This window comes from Mercenaria mercenaria, chromosome 18, assembly GCF_021730395.1.
Source record: "Mercenaria mercenaria strain notata chromosome 18, MADL_Memer_1, whole genome shotgun sequence".
Classification (NCBI taxonomy): domain Eukaryota; kingdom Metazoa; phylum Mollusca; class Bivalvia; order Venerida; family Veneridae; genus Mercenaria; species Mercenaria mercenaria.
This window is the reverse complement of record NC_069378.1, coordinates 5,674,903-5,689,711: the sequence shown is the minus strand read 5'-3', so window position 1 is coordinate 5,689,711 and position 14,809 is coordinate 5,674,903.

Genomic DNA, 14,809 nt, shown 5'->3' with positions numbered 1-14,809 from the left:
TCATACTGTCTGTACTTGTATTATTTTGACATATATCTCTTTACAGCTAACGCATTTCGATACGATTCGTCATATGTACTTGCATTCCATGCACTAGATAGAATCTAACTTTTTTAATTATTTTACAAAATTTCGTATGCGTACGTTCTATTGCTATATATTTCTATAATCCCATAACTTTGAAGAATAAGGCAAAACAGAGCCTGCAAACAAATGGCACATTAGCTTGAGATCAAATGCGTTACAACTGTACGTTACATTCAATGCAAAATATTTGCCAGTATAGCAAAAAAGGTACCACGATCGTTACAATTATCAAACTTAACTTCGGTAGGATTTCCGTTATATTGCCACCGTCCTGCCTCTTTTGTTCTAAAGACTGCACTGTTTTAGTTTTTAAAGTGTGAACCTCAGGTCTCCGGTGACAGTAAATCAAGAATATTGTGTAAAAACCAATACGATATCAACAAGTGAATGAAGTATTGCCATGCAATACAAAGTCCCCTACTGGAAGGCACCTAATTTTCTCTACTGCAGTATAATATAATGAACTGATATCTGTCAATAATGTATAAACAATATTGTACTATATATACAATATGTTATAACAAAACACTTGGATTAAAATGTGTATATATAAAACCCTATAGTTGGTTTCATATAGCATTTGTTTTGGCCAATTATCAAAAAGGTATCATATAAGTTATTTATAGTAAAAAAATAATTTATACAAGTCCACACAAAACTCTTTACCAGATAGAGATAGGTCAAAAATACACCTAAAAATGTATGTAACATGCATGTTGTACCACAAGAACTGGTCTCAATTGTTCCCTACGGCCTGTAATAAATAAGTTATTTAATATAAGCTATTTATAGTAAAACAAAGGGACATAATTCTAAAAACAAGAGTGCCTCATGGTGGTGAACATTTGTGCCAAGTTACATCAAAATCCCTCCATGCATAAAGAAGAAATGCTCCAGACAAAGTCATTCTTGAATTTGGCATTTGACCTCTAAGTGTGACCTTGACCTTAGACCTAGGGACCTGGTTCTTGCGCACAACAATCCGTCTCATGGTAGTGAACATGTATGCGAAGTTACATCAACATTCCTCAATGCATGAAGAAGAAGTGTTCCAGACAAAGTCATTCTTGTATCTGACATTTGGCCTCTATGTGTGACCTTGACCTTCGACATAGGGACCAGGTTCTTGCGCACGACACTCCGTCTCATAGTGGTGAACATTTGTGCCAAGTAATATTCAAATCCTGTTTTGCATGACAAAGTTATATACCGGACAGGAAAAATGTCCCATTGACCTTTGATCACCAAGTGTGACCTTTACCTTTAAGCTAGTGTTCTGGTTGTTGCGCTTGACATGTCGTCTCATCATGGAGAATATTTATGCCATGTAATATTAAAATCCCTTGATGGATGACAGAGTTCTGGACCGGACAGGAATAAAAACCCTATTGACCTTTGACCTCCAAATGTGATCTTGACCCTTGAGCATAACACGTCATCTTATCATGAGGAACATTTGTGCCAAGTAATATTAAAATCCCTTCATGGATGGCAGCGTTATGGACCGGACATGAAACAGACCCTGTTCATGCAATGTTAACATTTGACTGCCAAGTGTGACCTTGACCTTTTTGCTAGGGGTCTGAAAGTTGTGCATGACACATCGTCTTATTATGTGGTACATTTGTGCCAAGTAATATTAAAATCCCTAACTTTTAGGAAGATCGAGAACTTCAGTCAGATTGAGTTTCCATTGAATGTCAAGTATAAAGCTTTCTGCTCCGTAAACTTTTACATAGAAACATTCCCCATGGTTAGACTATGTGTCACGCACATGACCCATGGTTGGCAGTCAAAGGTCAAGGGCACTGTTGGAGGTCAAGTAAAATTGCTTCCGCTCCATAACCTTTATGCACATTGGTAGATTATCTTAATACTGCACACATATGTTCCCGAAGATACGATAATATGTCGCTTACATTATCTATGCTTGTAGGTCAATGTCACTATTGAAATTTAAGTAAAAACTAGTTTTTGTTTCTTAGCTCCTAAATGCATTTGAGTGCCCTACCAATGGAGGGGATTATAGAAATGCCCCCCGTCCATCTGTCTTTTCATCCCTCCGCCTGTCGGTCGGCAAATCTTGATCAAGCAATTACTCAAACAGTTACTGTATCTGTTGCCACAACCGCAAGGGATGAACACTAGCAAAGTTTTCCACCAGTAAGGGACTCCTGTATTGCGACTGCAATACACGTTCACTTGTTATTTGCGTGATTTTAGTATGATTAAAAGCTCTAACACCAAACGTTGCAGATTAAGAATTTATTTATTTATTTTGTTGGGTTTAACGTCGCAACGACACAATTGTAGGTCATGTGGCGACTTTCAAGCTTTGATTCTGGAGGAAGATCCCAGGGTAGAACAACCGACTTTCCGTAAGCCAGCTGAATGGCTTCCTCACATGAACAATTCAACGCCCCGAGTGAGGCTCGAACCTACATCGATGAGGGGCAAGTGATTTGAAGTCAGCCTATAGGCCACGGAGGCCCCTGCATTGATTAAGAAAATCCGCAGTTTTTATCAAAAAAAGCCCATATGCTGATCAGGTTCACAAAGTAATTAACTTTTCTGAACACGTAATGAATGTTCCATCGAAAACAATAGCAAACTCATTAAGGTCAATCAAATCAATTTCTGTTGTTTGACCGGTTATAATAGTAATCAAAGTCAATTAGACCGACACTTCATGGATAAAACATTCCGCCGTTACGAAATTTGCTGGAACAGTAAATAATTATCAACAATGACCTAAACATGCAAACAAAATGATAAGTATTTATATGAACAGTTTGAATTTTATCCCTTAACAATATCAGATAAAATAAATCGATTGCTGAATAACTGAAAGCTGACCTGTGCTCTATCATTGTGTGACAAAGCGTCTAAAACAGGAAAACGAGTGCTTTCCTGCCATAACTTCTCAATACTCTTCAAACACCTCGTTCAAATCCCAGTGTGCACTTTACCTCCACATTTGGTCCGAAAAACACATTTTGACGAAGTGTTTTAGAAAAGTTTTGAGAATTCTGATAGAGGGTCTGCGCCGAGGACAGCACTCGTTTTCCTGTCTTTGACGATTATTATAAATATCAAATTCAGTCAAGTAATATGGCAATTATATGCAGAGATGTTACCTGAATAGTGAAATTTTTTCGTGTGTACGATACCTAAATGTCACGTGGGTTGGCTACCCTGTTAAGTGTTTCACTGAGGGAAAAAAAATCTGAGATGTTTTCTATACTGCACTACCAATCATAATTATTATGGGCTGGTGTTTGGTTTCTAGCTCCGCCTTTTTCATAATTTGAAGATGCATCATATTTCTAGGAAAAATATATTATAGCCGAACATTCAATATTGATTTAATATGTTTATTTAATTTATAATTATTGCTAAAATAACGATGGCAACGAGGATAGGAAAATCAAATTTTAAAAATACTCTCAGTGAAAATCTGATGTCAATCAAGAAATCGGTGAACAAAATTAAGTGTAAATGATCACCCGATTCCTTACACATTTTAGCTGCTATGTACTAAGCAAATCTAGTACGCAAGAAGAAAAGGACGAAATGCGATAGTAGGATGGAGGTTTAGAAGGACGATATCATAGCAGGATGGTTGGCTTTAATTGTAATGGTAGGGTAGCGATGGTAGGATGGTAGGACAGCAATGTAAGAATAATAGGATGATAGGATGGTAAAATGAGTGGAAAGCGTTGGTAAATTGGTAGGATAGCGATAATAAGAAGGCCGTATAACTATCATCCTACCATTGCTATCCTACCTTCCTACTGTCTTTATCCTGCTATCCTACATTCGCCACCCTACCATTCTACCATCAAAACATCGTCATCCGACTACCCTGTCATCGCGTTTAGATAATTAGGGTGTCACCCCTAGGAAGTAGTTCTTTGAAAATTTGAAGTTCCCAATTTGAAGCCATCCCTACATTGACTCGTTAAATTCCAAATGTATTTATTGACACTGCACATTTTGTGTCATTTCTGATGTCTTTAACATGTGATACTTTGATGTGTAGCAAAAAAAAATATATTTGTTGCTGATGATAGTACTTTTCTATTATATATATATTGGGACAGGATTAATCTTCAGAAATACAGAGCTGTCAATGCGGTAAATGTGTTGTGAAATTCACAATCCATGTCCAAAAGTGCTTGTTTTACTATACAGCAAAGAAGGAGAAATTGTACCGGGCCGATACCTTGGGTGATAAGCGATGATAGGATATGAATAAAACAGTGGAGTCCAGTTGTGTTAAAATATTTTCATAGTCATTTTGCAGTTGACGTTTCATCGTCGGCGCATCGTGTAAGGATACATGTTTCGGCATTCCATGTCAAATTCCATGACATTGATCGATATCTATTTGTAACGTTTGTTTTGTCATTACATTATTGGAGTATTATTCCTACATAGTTGTTTGTTGTGACATTTCTCATGTGGGAATAGGTAATAACTGAAATATAAAGATAGCATAAGATAATATTGTTCATTCTTCTTTTTTAATTGTGCCGATGGACTTAATATTTAAATGACACATGTCTTTTAGTCCATTCTATATAGTAATTCTATAATTATATTACAGAGTTTCGATTTATATCCTCAAATTAATGACAGGCGTTTATATTTGCATCGACAGAAGAACATAGTATTACAAAAATGTCATTACTTTCTTTTCTACTCAAAATAGTTCCCCAAAGCAGGTGAATGTGTATAGTAGTGTTAGGCACTGCGATGGGGGCTTGTTTTGTTTGCTAAAAGATTGAAAAGATTATTCAAAACAGGTTCAGGTCTACATGCATTATAAAATGAACAAACAATATAAACATTTGAAGACTATAGCGAAAAATATCTAAAGAACGCAAGACCTTAATGAAAAAGAATTAAGGGCAGAAACGAGATGACATAGTACCAGAAAGAAGTGTTAAGAAACCGTTTACACAAGAGGTACTTGATATAAAGTCTCCACTCACCATTGAAAATGTGTAAAATCAACGAACCATCTTCAGACCTTGTGAAGTTTTGGTAGATAAAGGGGCATCACTATGTTACTATTAGGCGTGAAACGATACATTCATTATTCCCCGTCACGGTCGTGTATTTTTACCAGTAAAATATCAACATTGGCTTTGAGAATACGAGTAATAGAACAGTATTTTTTTCCCGAAAATCGTACATGTAAATTTCTTAGGTACAGTGATGAAATGCATTTGCTATATTATATGCATTGTGAAACTAGATACCTCTGTTATTGTTCTCCGTGACTATTTGATAAACGACATTGTGTCTGATATCATTAGTCCTCCACCTCTGATTCATGTGGGGAAGTTGGCAGTTACTTGCGGAGAACAGGTTTGTACTGGTACAGAATCCAGGAACACTGGTTAGGTTAACTGCCCGCCGTTAAATGACTGAAATACTGTGAAAAACGACGTTAAACCCAAAACAAACAAACAAAGAAACCTCTGTTATTGCTTGCATTTGTATTTAAGTTTACTACTTATCGCCATTAGTGCTCCAAATAGTATAGGTCAGAACAATTTGATGTAGGTTACTTATGGAGCACATTGGGGGTGCTGATACTTTAAATTGTTCAAATATGCTGTAGAATTTATATACTTTATTTCAAACAACTGTAACATAGTGTGTTGATGTAGCTACAGTGGTAATTCGTGGATCCCATGTCTTGAAGAATGCTGTGTTGCCAAAGTAGTAATTTGTAGGTGTATATATATATGATAATCGCTAGAGCTTACCGGCCAAAATACGTTCGTTTTTTTTTTAAATTTGCTAAATACGAACGTCTAACGATATCAAAGTACGAATATAAAAGTTTCTCCTGTAGAATCTCTATCATTGGATCAACAAAACTGGTATGGACAAAGGGAGACAACTCGTGTAATACTATGTTGCCATTAGTGTTTTATAGCAATGTATGTGATAACAGGTCATTTCGAATGGTTCATACAGGTATTATACATGTTATACCTTAGAGAAATAAAAAAACAAATTGCACCTGATTTAAGAAAAGGTTCATGTAACATGACTTAAACCTAGGGTCGGAAAAAATATCTTCTTTCCTCGCAAAAGCAATATTGATATTGTAAATCTATGTGCTTTTATTGTATCAAAAGAAATGCCCAAGTTTTAGACAGGGGATATACAAGGAAGATGCCTGCTGCAGCTGAATGCGTTATGTTACAAATAGACGTGCATCTGGATCATTTCCTCAATGTTAATTATTAAAACGAGTTATATCAATTTGAAAAAGTCTTCTATGGCTTGTACTAATTGAATAAAATAGCATTTTGTCCAGGAAAGGTGGTTATGTACGTATTATTCTAGTTAATTCTATATGGTCAGTTTATATTTCAAACAATCGAAAAAAAATGCTCACTTATCAATTGATACTTCTGTTAAATCTTAACTGCTTACGTTGTCCATTTTGTAGAGCGTATAAAAGCAACACTAAAGTAAAATGGAAAGCAACACAATTAGTATTATCTTGTAAGAAACACGAAAAAATCTAGAAGACGAGAATACGGACATTTCAGTCTTTTTACTTCTCTCTCTCTATATATAAGTATTGATATGAATTCCGTCACTAGTTGTGGCTAAAAACAATTTCACAGTTAAATTAAAATCTTATTTATATAAATATATATTTTTTTGCAAAAGTGATCAAGATCTACCATTAAAAACCTGCCCAGGACAGACTTACGAAGTTTTTAAACGTTTTTCATTATGTAACATTAATGACCAGATTTTCTCCATGTGATTTGGGACGTCGGTCCAAATTAGAACCACAGTATATTTACATTTCATATTTCTTGAATAACATTGTATTGCATCTTCACCTCCCCATATGATATCTTTACCGTATGTTAGACTGGTATAGTTTATCTTAGGAATATTTTTGGGGACCAGTCCATACAGATATACGTCATCAATCCAGAAAAATGGCGTTATTGTCGCAGATTTATATAGACTTGGTATGACGTCATTTGAAAATGACGCCATGAAACCTTGACAAAACGTGGGATAAGTTCTCTTCCCGCTGAACTCCTCTGGGTTCACATACCAACTGCCGTTAGGGTTCCGACGAATTACGACATTTGACAGACGCCGGCATAAAATATGATTTGACTTCGATAGAATGGTTGATACATACGTGGTAAGAAAAGAAAACATATTAATAATTACGTCGTCATCGACCTTGAGTATCACCTTTGCATTCCTACATCTTTCAGATATCCATTTATACCCCATAACTCCTTTCAGTGTGATGTTATGATAAGAATCAACAAAGTCACCCTGTAAGATATCAGTATAGTTTTTAAACTCCTGTTCTATCCTCGATTGTTTTTCTTTGTCTATTGTACGACCCAGCAGAAACAGCCTTCTTACTGTCCCCAAGTCTGGATAATAGGAGTTGTTTGTCCATGTCTGCCGTATAACTTGTCTTTTCTCGAAATTAGATGTTGCCGAATGTACAATTACTAATACCTTGAGGTCCTTAACAGATGAACACAAATCTGGATTTTCAATTAAGTATGCCTTTTGTATTGTACTCTGAAGCATTTGCGTTAAGCCTGTCGTGGATTTTAACGACAAAGCCGTTTCAGGGTTCAAAGAAATATCGGTGATCTCGTTCTTGTCTTCAAGTTTCTTTATTTCAGTCGAGTTAATCGCTTGTTTATCTATCTTTATTTTTGTTTGATTGGCAACATCCGACCAATTCAGATCACTACTGGATTGTCTCGTATCATCTGTTATTCTGCTCTTTCTAATAACACCATTGTGTTCCTTTAGTTTAGTTCTTACAAACGCCCAAACCAGAAACAACAATAGAAAAGTCGAAAGAATTACTTTGTTAAAATTAAACCTTCTTATTTTACATCCATTTAAACGCATATTCACTAACGAAGAAACAATTTCTAAGAATATTAAAGTGTATTGGACGTTTTGAATTTATTTGATCTATAATTGTGTATTGATTGAACTAGGTTTAATTAGCATACCAGCAACATATTGTCGATTTTCATACGTTGGTACAATAGTATTATGGAAGTTAACAGTACGATGATATTTCATATAAAAGTATTTACGAATCAAATACTATCTTCTGTATATGTTGATATATCTATCTAAACCACATTGATCCATACATCTGCTGATATCTGGGTGATAGCTGATAACATTTAGTTTTTTTCTTTTTATACGGGGATTGCAGATCATTTCGTGTTTTTGATTTCTTGCTAGACTGATTTGAAAAATTTAGATCCCACGCAAGTTTTCATAACGTGAGTCCATTGGAAAAATTACAATTTTTATAACATTTTCGAGAATAGGCACTTCTCACATTCGTAAATAAAGATATGGTGAAATATATGTATAAGTCCTTGTGCTTGCTCTTGAGATATTTGCCCATAATTAAAATGATCCACACATTTCAATCTGGTTTTAAGACATTTTTTGAATTATTTAACGTGTCATGTTTTAATATCATATTCTCACTTCAGAAAGATCACAGTGAACGTTGCTATTGTTATAAATATACTTCTGGGTTGCCATTAATTCAAAAAATGATTTTTATTTTCGCACACCGAATCCGGGTTTAATTCTACTAAATGGCTAAATGACGTTACGCCATCATTTAGATTCAGTGTGTACATACCACGTGGTTTAATGACGTCATTTTCGGGTATTACGGCAAGAAAATTAATAAACAAATCCGTCGATTCAGAACTTAAAAGCACTGTAAGTATTTTATTTTCTCACCGATTTGAATATTTTTTTTACGAGGCTCAAGCAAAAATAGTGGGCTATGAACGTAAGGCAATGATTTTCTGAAATTCTAAGCAGTTTTTGCAAAGGTCCGTTCCAACCCTGAAATGCTGCAAATTCTTGGAGGGTAATACAGCAAGAAAACCCTGTGTTTTACAAAAAAAATGCAGGATTGATTTGCTTTCCATTGTTGTGCCTTTCACCGCTGTTTATTTCGGTCCCAAGAAGACCAGCGAACGACTTTACTGGAAATGAAATGGTAGGTTTCTCATTGAAAACATATGTCTTCGGAAAATGCTAATACTGCAAGAATGATATGACGGCAAGCAGTTCATTTATACACCTATTGTCCCTAACAGCAGTTGAGACTTGGTTCTCTAAAACTACTTACTTCCTTCAGCAGGTAAGTAAATAGGGCCTAACTATTTAGTGCATGGTATGCTAAACTAGATGGAACCGTTTATAAACAATAAAGCCCTGTTTCATATTTGAAGTGTTGACAAAACATTTTCTTTATGCCTGAGATTTATTTGAAAAAATATTTTAAATTGTTTTTATTTTTAAAGGTGCATCTGCATTTTACACTCTAGTATGACATACAGGAAATACTGCACACATATGCATAGTTTTGTTATTTACAATTATATGGTTTAAAGCTTTGCTCTTACAATAATATATCATAATCGTTCATCATAGTTTCCCCATCGTCAGTAAATGTTTTGTTTAAATAAAAGATAATTTTGAAATACAAATTTATCACAAAAGGATGCTGCACAGTCTTCATTTATGAGTTTCAATGTGCGTGATATATCGTTGCGTATATGGAAACTACACATCTGGTTTGGTGGTCTTTTGTTGACTTTGCATTTGTTGTATTGCTATTGCTTTGTTGGGTCTGATAAAATGAATATTTCCAATTTTACATTTTTACATTTGACGTTCATTTCGTATGAACAGCAAAAGGAAAGGCGCGAAAGTTACATCATCGCTGCTTAGGGATAACCTACCGCTGTTTTTACGACGTCCGCGTATGTCAGGAAGAACGTTCCTTAGACGACATCGCAGTTGTTCCGTCTGGTGAACAGAATGGCCAGGAAGTTGATTTTAATGCTCAATGCTACAAATCATATGCAATTCATAATATTATATAGTTTACAAATGGAAAGGAAATATAATGTAATTATAAGAAATTAAACTTGCCGATCCTATTAAACTTGCCGATCCTATTCTGTTGCAGATCCTATTAAATTGCCGATTCTATTCTGTCGTTCATTTCGCATTAACACCGAAAAAATCATTTCATTTCTTAATTAAGTTTTACTGTTATGTTTTACATTTCAAAACGTTTAATCAATTTTTAAAAGTGTGTAATTATCTGCTTATACTATCATAATTCAATGTGTTATTTTTTTATAATAAAAAATCTTATTGGAAACTTCTGTATGCATCAATGATGTAACAAACTTTACATTTGAACTCGCTTGTTGGTTTCTGTGTCTGAATTCTGACGTCTTAGATCGTTTCCCAAGTTTAAGTTTAGTCTTTGTTCGCGTCATTACCCTTAAAAAATTAAAATACGTCGTCCGAGTATTCGTCTTCAACATCAAGTTTTTTCTTATCAATGTTTGTAGATCTATCACCGTAACCTCGAAATCTCAAAGACTTATCCTATATGAAGTTTCGATATATTATCGGGTATTGATCAGAGGCCTAACTTTCACTGATGCTTGATAAGGAAACATATAATGTGAACATTTAGGATATATTTTTCAATTTTTAATACTTTTTGTTCACTTTTTGGCAATTTAGTTGTTAGCATTCGCGGATGCAACAGTATAGGTACATAGGGACTCATCTTTAAGATACCTCTTGAGATTATAAATAAAGTAAACATTAGGAAACTTCTCCTGAAAGCCCGAAATTATTAGATAACAAATAATGAAACAGAAAAAAAATAGATCTACTAAACGATCTTTAAGAAGCATTGAAAAAAAACCCGTTCTTTCATATCACATCATACCGAAATAAATCTTAAAAGCTAAAGAAATCTGTTAACCGGTATTTTTCAAGGGGAAATGAGTCTCAAACACAATAATCTGCGAGACTGTTCGTAAAGGAACAGTAAGTGTATTCATGAATCTGCTTGCCGTCATATCATTCTTGCCGTATTAGCATTTTCCGAAGACACATTTTCTTTCACAGATACCTACCATTTCATTTTAAGTTAAGTAGTTCGCCAGTCTTCTTGGAACGGAAACAATCAGCGGTGAAAAGCACAACAATGTAAAGGAAAGCAATCCTGCATTATTTTGTAAAACACCGGATTTACTTGCCGTAATACCCTTCAAGAATTTGCAGCAGTTCAGGGTTGGAACGGACCTTTGCAAAAACTGCTTAGAATTTCAGAAAATCATTGCCTTACGTTTATAACCCACTATTTTTGCTTGAGCCTCGTAAAAGAATTATTAAAATCGGTGAAAAAATGAAATACTTACGGTGTTTTTAAATTCTGAATCGACGGATTTGTTTATTAATTTTCTTGCCGTAATACCCGAAAATGACGTTACAAACCACGTGGTATGTACACACTGAGATTAGAACAGAGCCAGTAGCGCAATGCTTAGCAGGTTTGACTGCAACTCCAGCGGTCCGGATTCGATTCCCGTTCACGACTGATAATTATCTTGACTAGTGTTCAGTGCTAGGTGATTTTCTTAAATTGTTACTGTTCCAAGTAGTATCGGCCTAGACTGAATGCTAGGGCTTAATGCTAGGGAGGTAAATATAAGTTGTTCCATCCATTTCAGGTGGAGATTTTCGTCGACTGCCCACGTTAAACAAGAATCTTTTACTTTTAATTCTCGTTAATCAAACGTGCTGAGCTACCTTAAGTCGTTATAATTTAAATGTTACTTGGCAAGACAAACAGTATATTTATTAGACAAAAAGTTGTTTTGTGTAAAAGGGAAATAATCCTTTAGGCAGAACATACTGAATGAATCCTAAAATATGTTGAACCTTTTCTATAGGTTTTTACAAATGTAGTTAAATCAATATAAACCAACATCGAACGTTATTTTGTTTGTATGCATATACCGTATATGAGCCGCGCCATGAGAAAACCAACGTAGTGCATTTGCGACCAGCATGGATCCAGACTAGCCTGCGAATCCGCGCAGTATGGTCAGGATCCATTCTGTTCGCTAACGGTTTCTCTAATTGCAGTAGGCTTTGAAAGCGAACAGTATGGATCCTGGCCAGACTGCGCGGATGCGTAGGCTGGTCTGGATTCATGCTTGTCGCAGATGCACTACTAATATGTTGGTTGTCTCATGGCGTGACTCAAATACTTATATACATACATATACAAACATCTGGTCAAAATTCTTGCTGTTTGCTAACGGTTTCTGTAATTGCAACAGGCTTTAAACGTGAACAGCATAGATCCTGACCAGACTGCGTGGATGCACAGGCGGGTTTAGATCCACGCTTGTCGCAAATGCACTATGTGGGTTTTCTCATGGCGCGGCTCATATATATGTATGATATAGTTACATTTGCACAAAAGTTATGTCCAAACTTTGTACTAAGTATATACTAGATGTAATAATGACTTAGACTACAGAGGTTATTTTTGATTATTACATGTTTTTAGTGAAATATCGAAATGTGAGAGTGAAATACATATACATATATCTAGTATTTTCACAATGAAATATGTCGAACATGTTGTCACTGGTAAGAAAATGATAAAAATGAATAAATTCAGTAAAAATATGGATTTTTTTGTTTAACATACAAAATCAGAGTATCTTCCACTCCTGGACACAGTATCTTACATTTTCAGTCGTGGCTATGGCATTCATGAAAATATTGCATTCGGTTTTCACTTGTGAAAGATATTTCAACTTTATACATCCTCCGCATACAAGTCACAAAGTCTGCATAACGTGAAAGATAACTTTCCTATATCTGTACCTGTTGTTTCAGCATTATTGCTCTCCCCTCCTCTCTTCCTCATCCCCTGTGAGAATTTCCTTTATCAGTCAATTATAACGTATATTTTACTGAAGCAAATATGTCAATTTTTAAACATTCAAACGAAAGGTCATTCAAGCTACTGTTAGGATTATTTTGTATCCAATATTTTTTTGTGTGTGATATTTAATACATCAGTCTAGTCAAGATTAGTACGTGTGAACTTCAAACAAACTATGTAACTGACATTTGAGCCGCGTCATGAGAAAAGCATCATAGTCAGGATCCATGCTGTTTGCTAACGGTTTCTCTAATTGCAACAGGCTTTGAAAGCGAACAGCATGGGTCCTGACCAGACTGCGCGGATGCCATGTCTAACTCTTGCTAAATTCTAGACAACTCTGCCTTCTTTAGATTGTACGACAAATACCCTCGCTGTCAATACAGTTTTATACAAGAGCTAAGGATTCCTGCGAGCGAGTAACTGTTGCATAAGCGTTTAATCGTTTAGTCGGGGTATCTTTGTGTATTCCAAAACGAATGGATATGCTATAACTAAATATGATATACAAGAGAAATAATTTTGTTCATGCCGAAATGTCATGCTGTGTTCCACCTCACATAGAGTACTATGTTGTCTCAATACAGCTCCGTGTAGACGGTCCGGTCTAAACCCTTATCTGAGATAACAATAACGGAAGTCCATCCAGATTTAGCTTAAATTTACGGATAAAGTAAACGGTTTTTAGGCACTTTTCTTACCACTGCTATTTTCGTTTGGTCTCATGTTTTAAAAATATACATGTGCTTTATATCAGTCAATTGCAAAAATCCTCCATAGCGTTATTTTAAACGACAGCAGATCTAGGTTTCGGCGTTTCTGAGTTCAACAATTAATTTGTTTTATTTTGTCTAATTACTATCTCAGTTTTTTTGTCAATGTGAAGTTGCCTACAATTCATAGGCTTTGAGCTATAACAATTTGTACTGACAAAATCAGGCTAGCAGACGACAATATTTTCCGTAACAGCTGCCGAGTACTTACGGATAACGGCGGAAAAAGCCGGATTTTTTTAAAGAAATGTTCACTGTACACACTAAAATGCAAAAAGGACCAAACAAACCATTATTAAAAAAACAAATTACATATAACGAAAACTAAATAATTTTTCTACATTTTTAAAAAAAGTCAGTTTTTTTTTACCCGTTTCCTACAGAGCCTATATGGACTGAGGTGGGTCTATTTAAAGTAAAAAAGAACCAACCAAATATTAAAATATTTTAAAAAAAAAATATTCATTACATCCGGAATAAATTAAACTTTAATTTGTGGTGTATCGGATTTTTGATTTCCAAAAGGCAAAGAAAATCTCCTATATAAGTGACCCCCCCCCCCCCCACCCCCACAAATACCAGACTTTTTAATCCCCAATATACAAGATCCTGTCTGGTCCAGTCTGATAAGGGTCCATAAAACCCCTGTAGACTTGACATGTAGCCTAATTATTGTCAGAGAATCATAAATTTTATTGCATACAGGTAAATTGGTTATTTCCTGTGTTTTGCATTTTATTAATTGAAATGCTGTTGTTTTTTTAGTCTTTTTTCAGCATGTACACAAAATTATTTTAATTGATAAGATACTAATTTTGATTGCTCAGTCATGTTGAGTAATGTCCTGGCCAATTAAATTATAACTCTTATAGCACAGCATTCCTCACTATAAAATAATTATTCAAAACTTAATAAGAGAAATTACAAGTTTGTTTATTCAATGATTATGATCTTTTTAACAAAAGTAAAAAAATAAAAACGAAAAAAAAAAAAAAGATAATTGCTGGATTTTATTAGAAATTAAAGAAGCGTTCAGTTGCATTTTTAATAGATAAAGAAGGTATATAGACAGAAGGATGTTATATATTAAAAATGCTTA